This window comes from Triticum aestivum, chromosome 3D, assembly GCF_018294505.1.
Source record: "Triticum aestivum cultivar Chinese Spring chromosome 3D, IWGSC CS RefSeq v2.1, whole genome shotgun sequence".
NCBI classification, from domain to species: Eukaryota; Viridiplantae; Streptophyta; class Magnoliopsida; order Poales; family Poaceae; genus Triticum; species Triticum aestivum.
The window spans coordinates 536016294-536030283 of record NC_057802.1 but is presented as its reverse complement, the minus strand read 5'-3'; positions in this window follow the sequence as shown (position 1 = coordinate 536030283).

The following is a 13990-nucleotide window of genomic DNA, read 5'->3' as shown; positions in this document are numbered from 1 at the left end:
CTATTTGGAACGAGCGATACGCGAGAGTGTTCAAGCAGAAGAGCGTGCCACCGACTATATTACTTGCCTCCATCACGACCAAGGCTAGCCTCTGGATCATCGCCGGTGTAAAAAACTAGGGTACATAATATTGTGAAAGTAATTCCCATGCCATGTCAAAAAAACATTCTAACGAGGTAGGCCCCTTACTAAATCAGTCCGGACGACGAAATTATGTCTTGCATCAAAATATGTGATGGGCGAAATTGATAAACTGAAACGCTATTTTTCTGTAAAGGAAATTAAACAAAATTAGTGGAAATGGTTGACAGGTAAATTCGCACTTTACCTACAGATCTTTTGATGAAGGGTACTCATGACTAAGAACCCGCAGGTTGAAAATTAATTGTCTCCCGACAATCAACATGTTGGATCTTTCAAAAAAAAAAATTTGTCTCCCGACAAAGTTCATGCCTCGGCTACAAACTGTGCCTGACTTTTTTTTCTTGGGAAAGATGAATGAGCAGCACATTTCAAGGGGAAAAGGTGTCCGTGGCGCAGACTCTCTTTTTTTATTAAAGAAAAACAAATTTCACACTTTTTTTGCGGGTGGACAAATTTCACACTTTGAAGTATCAAAAATCTAAAAAAAGCGCCTCAATACTTCATCGTGCACGCGCACAATCTGAGCGAACCGAGCGGCCGAGCGGTGACCGCTCGATGCGTGCGTATCGTGCGGCCTGCAATGCCAGGTGTTGCCTGGTCGGGGAGAGTCATGGATCGCTCACGCGGCAAAATTGACAAATTTGACCTACGAACGAAATCAAATTACAGAATGAACTGCCCGTGAAACTATTTCACGCGGCTGACCTTTTTGTGTGACGCCCGACACGAAGGCGTCACACAACACTGTGCACACCTCACAGATAGGCGCTACACGCCTGGCCAGTGTCGCACCCGTGTGATCTGAAAATTACTAAGTCAGTGTGCAGTGCCTGAGAGCTAGGCGCCACACTATACAGCGCAGCGCCTAGCTCTTAGGCTCTGCATAATGACTAAGCAATTTTTAGGCAGTCTGGGGTGCAACGCTCGCCAGGAGTGTAGCGCCTATCTGTGAGGCATTGCACAATGTAGTGTGGCGCCTTCGTGTCGGGCGTCACACAAAAAGGTCAGCCGCGTGAAATAGTTTCACGGGCAGTTCATTCTGTGATTTGATTTCGTCCACAGGTCAAATTTGACCGCTCACGCAGCATATCTTATCCAGTCAACCCACCTTCCACTGCCGCCCCGTGCCTCCTCCCTGCGAGCCGCCGCCGTGCTCCTCTAGCTGCCTCCCGGCGCCGCGCCCAGCATGCATCCGGCCGTCCCCGTCCTCCTGACGCCGCGCACCACGCCCGGAATCGACCCAAGGGAGGCTCCCGGGTCTACGCTCACGCGGCCGACGGCGAAGGGCGCGCCAGGTCGACTCCTCTGCCGCCAAGTTCTAGCTCCCGTCGTGTTCCACCGAGCGAAGTCCAGGTGCCGTTCCGCGGTTGGGCAAGGTCGTGCGTCGTGGATGCAGAGGACACGAGGTGAGCACCATGGACATCAGCGAGCTCACCAGAGCCCGCGTTTGTCACTGCCCCATCTCGATTCAGGCATGAAACCAGACAAAATTCTCCCAAACCGGTCGGACCACAGCAGCGGCGCGGTCGTGTTTGCCTTGGACGCCACCCCCACGATGTTGCTGCCGCTGCAGGCGAAGCTGTGCAAGTCCATTGGTGTGCACAAGCTGCTGCTCATGGAGTCATGGTGCCCGGCTGCACAACCAAAAATTCAGTCTTGGTTGAATATCACGATCTTATTTTGTAGTGCTTTTTTATTTGAGAAAATTGTCAAATAGTTCTAGCTGCACACATAGTAGTTTTTAGTTGTACATAGATACTAAGTTGGCTAGATGATATTTTTGCTTAAGTTGATCTTATTTTTGCTAGTCATAGTTTTAGTTGGCATCCGCAGTAGTTGTAGTTGCACGCATAGTAGTTCTTAGTTGGATACTATCATCAAAAAGTTGCACAACACAACAACACAAAGATGTCTCGCGCTTGCATTGCTTACTCAAGTATAGCAAGATGGGTGACATTATAAGCTTGATCAACTACTACTGCACACTGGAAGACTATCGCACACGCATGAGCACGGAGTTGTACAATCTTATCGGCATAATCGCACACGCAGGACCGTGAAAATGCACACCCTCATCGACATAATAGCTCACGTATGACTGTGGGAGTTGCACACACTCATCGGCATAGTCACACTTGCATGATCTTGGAGTTGCACACTCTAGTTGGCATAGTAGCTCATGTACGGGCATGGAGTTGCACACTCCTGCTGGCATAGTCGCACACGCACCACCACAGAGTTGCACATTCTTATTGGCATAGTCGCACACAAGCGCCGCGGAGGGGCACACTCTCATCGTCATAGTAGCTCACGCGCGACAGCGGGAGTTGCACACATGTGGCTGCATAGTCGCACACGCACGACCATGGAGTTGAACACTCTCATCGGCGTAGTAGCTCACGTATGACCGCGGAGTTGTACACTCTAGTCGGCATAGTCACACACATGTGTGACAGCTGGCTTGCACAATCTCGCTCGCATAGTCGCACATGCACGGCCACAGAGTTGCACACTTTCATCGGCATAGGTGCACACTCTCTTTCATTGCGGGAGTTGCACACTCTTGTCGTTATGGTAGTTCATGTAAGATTGTGGGAGTTGCCACACGTGGCGGCATAGTCGCACACACAGGACCATGAAGTTGCACACTTTCGTTGGCGTAGTAGCTGACGCACGACCGTGGAGTTACACACTCTTGTCGGCATAGTCGCACATGCATGGCGGCAGAGTTGCACATTCTTATCCGTATAGTCGCACACATACTGCTGCGGCAGGTGCTCACGCATGACTGTGGAGTTTCATACTCTCGATGGCATAGTCGCACATGCGTGGTCACGAAGTTGCACAATCTCGTCCACATATTCGCACATGAAATTTTGTGGGAGGTGCTCACACCCAGTCGCGGAGCTGCGCACTCTCGTCAGTATAGTCGCACACGCGTAACCACAGAGTTGCACACTCTCGTTCGCATAGTCGCACATGCACTGTTGCGGGAGTTGCACATGCATCATGTGTAGTTGCCACTCACGACTGTGGAGTTGCACACCCTGGCCGACATAATTGCTCACACATAGACTGCGTGGTGGCACACTCTTATAAGACAGTCCCTAACACGCGGCTGTGGGGGCTACACTCGTGCAGCGACTACCAGGTAGTTGGCCAGGATGGTTAGTCGGGGTAGCAGACAAAATTGCATATTTCACTATTACACTAGTAGAAAAAGGGTCAAATGTGAAGCACATTAGTGCCGGTTTGATTTTGAGTCGGCACTAATGTGTCTATTAGTGCTGGTTCCAACGGCTAGGCGTGCGGAGATCATTAGTACCGGTTCGTGAGTAACTGTGACGACCGGTTTTTCAATAAAATAATTATTGAGAGACCAATCCCTTTTACGGACCAGCAAGGAAGAATTCCTTCTCACTGGTAGACAATATCTTGGTCACAGAAGAAAATACCAGGAGTACTAAATATAATACAAGGTTGGGCAGAGACTGCCCAATAACTTATTACATGCACGCCGCTAAAACAAAACGGCGGGTAAGGCGGCAACTACTAACTCACGACAATGATGGAGGTGGAAATATCACCGCGAAGCGAGTGATATGATTCCAGAAGACTACAACTCATCGAGCGTCTGAGTGAGGCTCGAGAAGATTTATTGCGGGTGGCGGAAGCGTAAACGATACAAGTGACCAATATCCGGGATCGCGCAGGACTGACTGGGACTCCTCTAGGCGTCGGACGCGCTATCAAACTCTTCATCCAAGAGATCGCCTTCGTCAACATCTGGCCAAATCAACAAGCCAGGTGAGTACTATGAAAGTACTCGCAAGACAGTTCGGACATAAGGTATAACAAAAGTAAACATGAAGCACATGAATAAGTTAACCAGTGCGATCAGACATAAATAAATACTGGGTGCCAAGCGAGGGTCTGAATGACGCCTCGAGCGGAAACTGCAGAATAGTAATACTGGTGCCAAACGAGTGTCTGAAAGACTCCTCGAGCGGAAAATGCGGAGTAATAATGCGGGTGCCAAACGAGTGTCTGAAAGACTCCTCGAGCAGAAAATGCGGAGTAATAATGCGGGTGCCAAACGAGTGTCTGAAAGACTCATCGAGAGGTAAATGCAAAATAATAATGCCACAGTCGGGCGTCGGGGCGACACCACATAAAGGGCTTATAACAGAAAGTAAAGACAATGCATGCCGCAGTCGGACGTCTGAGCGACATCACATAAAGGGCTTATATTGAAAGTGAGAAACGAGTACACGCCACAGTCGGACGTCTGCGCGACGTCACATAAAGGGCTTATATCACATCTCATTAATGCAACAGTTCGGGAACATAAATTATCACAAGCATGAGACACAAAATAAAGTTAGTCCATCCACAGGAATAACAATAAATCGGAATTTTACCACTTGAGCTTGTTTACCGGGGACAAGTTTTCACACGGATAGATATGGATATAATGTTCTCATTACTTGATCGTGGATACGATGATTTGGAAAGAATTGACTCTGCAGAGTTTGTACTTAACCACAGCCAACGGATTTCAGTAGTCACGGGGACTAGTTCCGTCTACGGTGTTTTGGAAGAAACACGTCTAACCAGTACACACCCAATTCAACCATCCGAAGCCAGGGATCACCCTCGGCAACTTTCAAGAAAAATCTTGAGACGGGGAGGCTACAACCTCGCGTAGCATGGGATCAAATTTCTATACGCGCGCTTTAAGGGGGTGCCCCCCCTCTCGGTCCCAACCGGAAACATCCATGCCCCCTGACCGAATGACTGGCTTTAATCCTGGGCCAAGGTACCATCATCCCGGCCTCTCTGTTTGGTGTGTACACGGAAAGAGGTTACCAACTTACTAAACCGCATCCTGGCAATGAGACATGTGGTAGCACGGAAAGGGGAAAGAACGGTAACGTGGCTCCAACCACATTAACGTCGGAGAAAGTCGGATGTCGCAAGGCTGGCATGCTACAACAGTACCACCTTGCTGCCATTCATGTCACCACATGATTTGGCCATCTCTCATCAGAGACCATCGCAACTTTGGAACAGGCGGAAAAAGATCGATAACGTAGCTCCAACCACGTTAACGTCGAAGAAAGTTGGATGACGCAAGGCTGGCATGCCACAACAGTACCACCTTGCTGCCCTTCATGTCACCACATGCTTAGGCCACCTCTCAACAGAGGTCATCGCAACTTTGGGATAACCGGGTCGTTGCCTTACAAGCAACGAGGTTTTTACCGACACTCATATGCCACGCACAAACTCTCACGTGAACATGCAAAACATCTGCCATATCAAATGTTCAAAACATGCTTGCCTGGTTCGGAGAAGTCGGAGTCTAGCTCGGCGAAGTTCGCGGCTCCGTCACTTCTCCCGGAACCTAAGGCAAATCACAAAACGGGTACTAACGTGAAAACCAACACATACACAGAAACTTTTCCAAATATTTTTCAAATAAATCCCATAAAAAACTAGACAAAATTTGAAGATTGTCAGAAAAAGAATCACTAAAAAATACCTTTTTATTAAATAGTTATAAAGGTTTCTGTCCAGGGACTTATCTGTAATGAAACAGAAAAGTTCCAGGGTTTTAACTGAGAAAACAGAAAACGCTTCGGCTGGGAATGCGCAAGCGCAAAGGAGGAAACGTATTTTGCCGGAAGGCGCCAACAGAAAACGGTTCGCGAATAAAAGAACAGAGGCTGACATGCGGGGTCCACATGTCAGGTTTGAAAAGCTCGCCGGCGCCCGAAGACTGCGGTGGACGCCGGCGTCGAACCACGGCGAGATAGGGGGAACGGAGGGTACCAAGAGCTTCAGCGTCCTCTTCCGCGTCGGTGGGTGGTGGACTCGTCCAACGGGGAGCCCTAAGTCGACGGCGACACTTTCTCCGGCGGACGGCGGCTCGGGTGAGGATGGGGAACTCCGGTGGAGGGCTGCAAGCTTCAAATTGAAGTGCGGGTCAGAAAGAGGGATGCATGGTGAAGCTACTGGCAGGAGAATGGAGGCGGAGGAGCACACACGGGGGCGAATCGGGCTGGATCCCGTGGCGGGTCGCGGCGGCCGGAGTCGAGGAAGGAGACCTCCTCGGGGCTCTTCCAGTGGCTAGGCGTGCTCTAGGGGGAGTGCAGGGCTGGTGGGTGCTCGAGTTGAAGCTTGGGGCCTCTATTTATAGGCAGATCGACGGGGTGGCCGTGAACGGAGAATCTCCGGCGAGCGATTACGGCGGAGCAGTGGATTGGCAGGGGGTTTGAGCGGCCGGGCAGCATCAGTGGAGGTTACTGGACTCGTTTTGCAGCTAAACGGGGTCGGTCTTGGCGTAATGGCGTCGGTCCACGGTGAGGTGACCGCACGGGCTCAACGGCGGCAGAGAGCGCGCTCCGCGCCCTGCGGTTCACGACGAGAGCGGCAGCGCGTTCGGGGGAGTGGAAGGCCACGCGGCGAGCTCCGGTGGTTTGGGCGGCGCTGGGTGGCGTCGTCGGTGACGTGTCTCCTGCTGGCGTCCGCAAAGCCGCCGCCGGCGTCAGTCACGGGGCGGCGCGCCTTCTGCTGCTCGTCGCCGACGCCCGCAAGGCGCCAGGCGTTCGTGCGGTGCAGGAACAAGAGAGCGGGGACAAGGAGCAAGGCGACGCGGTGGCACTGGCGAGATCGACGTCCGCTTCTGAAGAAAACGACAGCAGCCACTTGACTGAATCTCTGAACTTACTGAATATGACAAGGACAGTGCACTGCAGGTGTTCGACAGAAGGTTTTGGCTTTGAGATAAATTTTTCTAGAGCTGTAACTTGGTGAGATGACCACTCAATGCACCCAGATGCTGCCTGCTTTTACTTGGAATTTTGGAGAAGGTTTGGGATGAATTTCACCAAATTTGGCAAATCTGGTCCAAACTTGCAGCAAGTGTAGTTTGAAAATCTTGAACTGAAGACCAGTGGATCTTCATGGTTCTAGGTTGAGGGTTCAAAGGGCTAGGAGGGAGAGTTGGTTTGGTGGCAAAAATCAAAACAGAAAAAGGAGTTCCTTTGTAAATCTCCAAGAGCTAGAGGAGAAGACAGAAATTTGTTTGAATAGAATTTAAATGGAAATAACCACATGGGGGGGTTCAACTTGCTGGTTTTGGTGCAAATCATGATCCAAAGGTGAGGGAAGGGTTAGAAGAGAGGATTTGCACTAATGCCATGGCAAGAAAGAATTGTTGAAAGTGGCAAAGGATTTTCCAAAAGCCATAGTGCAAAAATTCAAAAAGGTTTTCAAAAGTTAATTTCCCAAGTGAAAAGTATTTTGCCTTGAGTCCAAAAGAAAAGCAAGAACCTCCAAGATCAAAGACAGACCTTGGGTGAATCCACATAAAACTTTTCCATAAAAAAAATATTTGAGAGGGAGAGTTCTCTTGAAGAAAAAATTTAAATCACCTCCCTCAAGTCACAAAAATCTTTTGAAAAAAAAATCCAAATAAAAACTTGGGTGTCACAGCAACCTTTAGTACCGGTTCGTGTCACGAACCGGTACTAATGAGGCTGCGTCAGGCTGTGGTCAGGCTGGGGCCCTGCGGGCACCTTTAGTACCGGTTCGTGCCATGAACCGGTACTATAGTTTCTTAGTAAGCTGTTTTTTAGTCCCACCTCGTGAAGAGAGAGGCACTAGGAGCGGTTTATAAGCCCTGAGTGCAGAGACGATGAAGGAGAGGCGCAATGCTCATCTGCACGTTGCTTAGCTTTAAGCCTTGAGGAATAGTGTAGACTGCACGGAGCTATGTGCAGTGCAGTTTGCACTGTTCCGAAAGGCTTGAAGCTAATTAACGAGCATTGTGCCTCTTTTTTATCTTTAATAACTTATTACAACTCCGGACTTCTTGTGTTACGGCAAAAACTGGACGCACTTCGTGTACAAACTGGACAATCTTTTTCGAAGTATCAGGGTTTCTGACGAGAACTCATCTGTTACATGGGCACTTCATTTTTCTAAACTTATTACAACTCCAGACTTTTTTGTGTTCCGTACACACCATTCAAAGCGACGTCATCAATTTTCAAAACATTCTGACATCATTTGCTATTTTTTAGTCATTTACCGATTTGTTTATAGAGCTAAATGACCGTGAAATTGAAAATCACTACAAAATGAACTCTGAAAATGTCGAAACTTGGCATGGTATCATCATTTCACCCACATAGCATGTGCAAAAGAGTAGAGGGGGTTACGGCAAAAACTGGACGCACTTCGTGTACAAACTGGACAATCTCTTTCGGAGTATCAGGGTTTCTGACGAGAACCCATCTGTTACATGGGCACTTCATTTTTTTAAACTTATTACAACTCCAGACTTTTTTGCGTTCCGTACACACCATTCAAAGCGACGTCATCAATTTTCAAAACTTTCTGACATCATTTGCTATTTTTTAGTCATTTACCGATTTATTTAGAGAGCTAAATGACCGTAAAATTGAAAATCACTGCAAAATGAACTCTGAAAATGTCGAAACTTGGCATGGTATCATCATTTCACCCACATAGCATGTGCAAAAGAGTAGAGAGGGTTACGGCAAAAACTGGACGCACTTCATGTACAAACTGGACAATCTCTTTCGGAGTATCAGGGTTTCGGATGAGAACTCATTTGTTACACTCGCACTTCATTTTTTTAAACTTATTACAACTCAAGACTTTTTTGCGTTCCGTACGCACCATTCAAAGCGACGTCATCAATTTTCAACACTTTCTGACCGCATTTGTTATTTTTCAGTCATTTACCGATTTATTTAGAGAGCTAAATGACCGTGAAATTGAAAATCACTACAAAATGAACTCAGAAAATGTCGAAACTTGGCATGGTATCATCATTTCACCCACATAGCATGTGCAAAACAGTAGAGAGGGTTACGGCAAAAACTGGATGCACTTCGTGTACAAACTGGACAATCTCTTTCGGAGTATCAGGGTTTCGGATGAGAACTCATCTGTTACACTGGCACTTCATTTTTTTAAACTTATTACAACTCCAAACTTTTTTGCGTTCCGTACGCACCATTCAAAGCGACGTCATCATTTTTCAACACTTTCTGACAACATTTGCTATTTTTCAGTCATTTACCGATTTGGGGAAAAGAAAAAAACTATATAAAAAACTAATCAGAACTAAATAGAAGAAAATAAAAAAAGCAGAAAAGAAAAAAACTATATAAAAAACTACTCAGAAATAAATAGAAGAAAATAAATAAAGAAAAAAAGAAAAAAACTATATAAAAAATTTCAACACTTTCTGACAGCATTTGCTATTTTTCATTCATTTACCGATTTGGGGAAAAGAAAAAAACTATATAAAAAACTAATCAGAAATAAATAGAAAAAAATAAAAAAAAAGCAGAAAAGAAAAAAAAAACTATATAAAAAACTACTCAGAAATAAATAGAACAAAATAAATAAAGAAGAAAAGAAAAAACTATATAAAAAATTATTGGGGCGCTGTCCAGCGGGCCTGCTAGACCACGGGCGTGGAAATTCAAGCCCACAAGGGCCAGCAGGCTCACAGGGCAGCGCGCCATAGTTAGGCCCAGAAGCCTGCTTTACAAGGGAGTTCAAAGTAGCAGCCGCGGCTGGGTTTATAAAACAGTGCGGCTGCCCTTCGCCCGGCGAGGTGGGACTAAACTTTCTACACCGCGGGTGGCAGCGCACCCCCTTTAGTACCGGTTGGTAGCCCAACCCGGTACTAAAGGTGGGTCTTTAGTACCAGTTGGAGCCACCAACCGGTACTAAAGGCCCGCTCTTCCCGCCTCTTGGCCTGGCCAAAATAGGTCTTTAGTACCGGTTGGTGGATCAAACCGGTACTAATGGCCACCGCTATATAAGCACCACTTATGAATATTTTTAGTTTCTTTCAGTTTGTTCTTCGCCCCCATCGCCGCCCCTGTCGCGCCCCAGCCCGTCCCTGTCGCCGTCGTCATCGCCGCCCCCGTCGCTGTCGCTGTCGTTGCCGCCCCCGTCGCCGCCCCAGCCGGCCCCCATCGTCGCGCGACCCGCCGCGCCGTCGTCCCCGGCCCCCCGCCCGTCTTCGCCGTCCTCGTCGCCCCCGGCCCGTACGTGTCGCCGTCTCGCGCCGTCGCCCCCGGCCCGTCGCGCCGTCCCCGCCGCCCGTACGCTGCCGCCCCGCTCGTACACACACACACACACACACAGAGACACACGCACACACATTTTTTTACTTATTTTATGTTTTCTCTTGTTTAGATTAATGCATGTCAAATTTTCTGTTGAATTAATATAACTAGTTTATTTTTAGTAAATGCTTAGTTAAACTAGTTGAATTAATAGAATTAGTTTATTTTTAGTAAGAAAATTTAGGTATATGAGATTTGATGATCTAATTAAAATATTACTATATAGGTACTTTATATATTTTAGTAAGAAAATTAATATAACTAGTTCATTTTTAGTAAATTCTTAGTTGAATTTGTTGAATTAATAGAACTAGCTTATTGTTAGTAAGAAAATTTAGGTATTTGAGATTTGATGATCTAATTAAAATGTTACTATATATATATAACTAGCTACTTTATTTTAGTAAGAAAATTAATAGAACTAGTTTATTTTTAGTAAATGCTTAGTTGAATTAGTTGAATTAATAGAACTAGTTGAATTGATAGAACTAGTTTAATTAATAGAAGTAGTTGAATTAGTTGAATTAATAGAACTAGTAAGTGTTTAATGTTTCACCTATATGAACATAGGAAATGTCGTCTGACGACGAAAAAGATTTCATTAAGTGCGAATACTGTGAAGACCAGACAGAAATTTCCTTGTTGATGATAGGCACTTCAGCATCAAGCTGGATGAGACCTTCGAAGTGGATACAGTAAGTCACAACGACAAGTCTTTTTTCGTAATTAAGCATGACTTATGCTTCATTTGCTTCAACTTATAATTTTTAATTTTCACTATTGTACTAGCGCATCCCCTGCCATGCAAGAATTTTTTTCTTGGATAAGATAGGTTTCAGTGCTATGGAAACTATGGAGGTAAAGAGAGTTTACCTGAAGACCGAGCATGGTTATACTTTCAACATCAAATTATACAATGCAGACACATACACCTATTTTAAATGCAAAACTTGGCAAGCACTATGCAAGACTTATGCATTTGAGCCTGATACGGTTATCACCTTTGATAAGTCACAACTTGGCAAGCACTATGCAAGAGTTTACCTGAAGACCGAGCATGGTTATGAATTTGAGTCCGATGACAGTTGTGCCTCAGTGGATCGAGACTAAAGGTCGCATGTCAATTGTTAGCTTACGGCCAAGATATTCTACAGTGCACATGAGTGCATTCAGGATTTCTGAAAGTGATGAATGCTTAATAGTGAAAGATTGGAGCAAAATTGTTAACGATCGCAGAGAAGTACTAGGGGGCAGCAATTGGAAGCGCAGCCCACGATTAGGAGACAGGTTCATCTGCATACTCCAATATGATGAATGGGGAGAGCTATACATGTTCTATGCTATTTTACATGAGAGAGAGCAGTAGGAGTGATTTAGCTAGTTATCATGCTCTTAGTACTTGTTGTCCTCTCATGCGTGTCCGTGTTCTTTATCCTGAACTTAATCTCAAAGAGTGATTTTCTTTTGTGGTGTTATGAATGCTTATAATATCATGACCATGTTGAACTCGATGATATCTTTGCTAGCTAGTATACACTGATGTTGGTGATGATATGATGCAAGAGTTTTTATATTAATATGATGATGATGATGATGATGATGATGAGTTATTATATCATTTATGAAAGAAACCGCATATTAGTTTCAACTGGATGGATCCTAGCTGAGTGATCCTAGCTAAGTGATCAAGTATATGCCATATCGAGAATATGGCATATACTTGATCACTTAGCTAGGATCCACATGCATCCAGTCGAAACTAATCTGCGGTACTTTCACCTAATGATTTAACAACTCATTATAATGTAAAACAATCACTAAATTAAATTGAAAACACAAAACTAAAGGAAAAATTAAAATTAAAACCAAAACACACCCAAACATTTAGTACCAGTTGGTGTTACCAACCGGTACTAATGTCCTACACGCACCCGGGCCTGGCTCGTACCACTACGTGGCACGTTAGCGCCGGTTCGTGCCGAACCGGTACTAAAGGGGGGGGCCTTTAGTCCCCACTCTTTAGTGCCGATTGCAGAACCGGCACTAAAGGCCCTTACGAACCGGTGATAAAACTCCGTTTTCTACTAGTGTTAGGGAGTAGTATGAGATGGTGCCATCAGTGAAAACTGCATGTCCATGGTTAAAGAGAAAAGTTGTGCATCGATTGTTAGCTAGTTGCACATCGACACCTAAACAGTTGCACCAAACAAAGATTAAATTGCACAGAAAAAAGTCCGTTGAAACATACCCATACGGGATCTAGTTTTGAAGAGTACGTCGTGTGGGTTCCAAGGGTGAAAACGGATCTTAATTCCGACGCGCGGTTTAAAAATTATGACTTTTTAACATTTTAGAAACTCGAATTAAATACGTTCACATTTGTTCACGTGGATGCTTCCGTAATACTTTTCTGTTTGCATGGTACTTTATTTAATATATGAATTAGAATTTTTTTTATATCAATTAAAGAGGATAAATTATTATCCTTTATAGATTAATAGGAGACCAAAACTTTCTATTTTAGGGCGACCGCTTGGAAAGCAGCCGGCCGCCAGCTAGACTTGTCCAAAAAAGCCACATACACATATGGATGTACTCTATATGTGTATAACGTTTCACGATGAAATGGTTCACGACGTGAGCTACACAAAAGACTAATTCATTGATTTCACAGTGAACAGTGCGTGTGTTAAAAATCGTATAACTTATGCTTACCAATTCTTCTTCAAAATAAAAGGTCATATAAACTGGAATAAACCTGGAGGGAGGGAGTAAAACTGGACGAGGTGACGTGATCAGTTTGACCATTATTGTCATGTCTCATCCTCGCAACGAAACACGCCCACTGGGCTATCGATCACTGTCATCAGTGTTCCCTTCCGGCCGGCCCTGGCCTCTGAAAATCGCACGCATGGACTGGCTAACTAGAAGAGTGCGATCAGAAGTTGGCGACTGGGCTATAGCAGCATACCTGTAGCAAACGTGGAGATGTACTGGCTGATAACAGCCACGAGATAAGGGGGCAACCAGCCTGTGCCGTACAATTGTGTCCGGCTGATCGATGGTTTTTTTTTTCCGACGAAAAACCATCACGGCTAGCTTTATTCAACATCAAATAACATTTACATCATCCACTAAGAAATAAGAAATAAAATCAGGAGGTGTATTCACCCATACAAATGTCTGGCCGATCGATGGTTCGCTAGGATGTTGTACTAGCAGAAATACCCGACCCAACATTTGCTAGAGATCATGTCCAAAAAGCAATTTATGACAAGAAACCAATATAATATTTTCGGAATGAAATCGATATAATAAATAGTATATGATACTATAGTCCCATCGGCTAACCTTCAAACATGCCTTCAATGTCATGTATGTTTTTGTCCCTATATATGTGTGTGTCGTCATAACCATTCTCATCCACAGTCAAGTAGTAGAACACACAACCACGGGCATACTTCTGTTGCTATCAACCACTGGCTTGAAGGAACAGAATTAGGGAAGAAGAAAAGACCATTAGAAACTTAAATTTAGGGAATATGAGGCATCACGAAATCAATGAGAATTGCTCCCTAGGCCTAGTGGCATTCTAGTTTTTAGATAATCACTGTCGGGCATTAGGCCGCTTAGACATTATATCTTCAGCCTTGTATATACTCCTC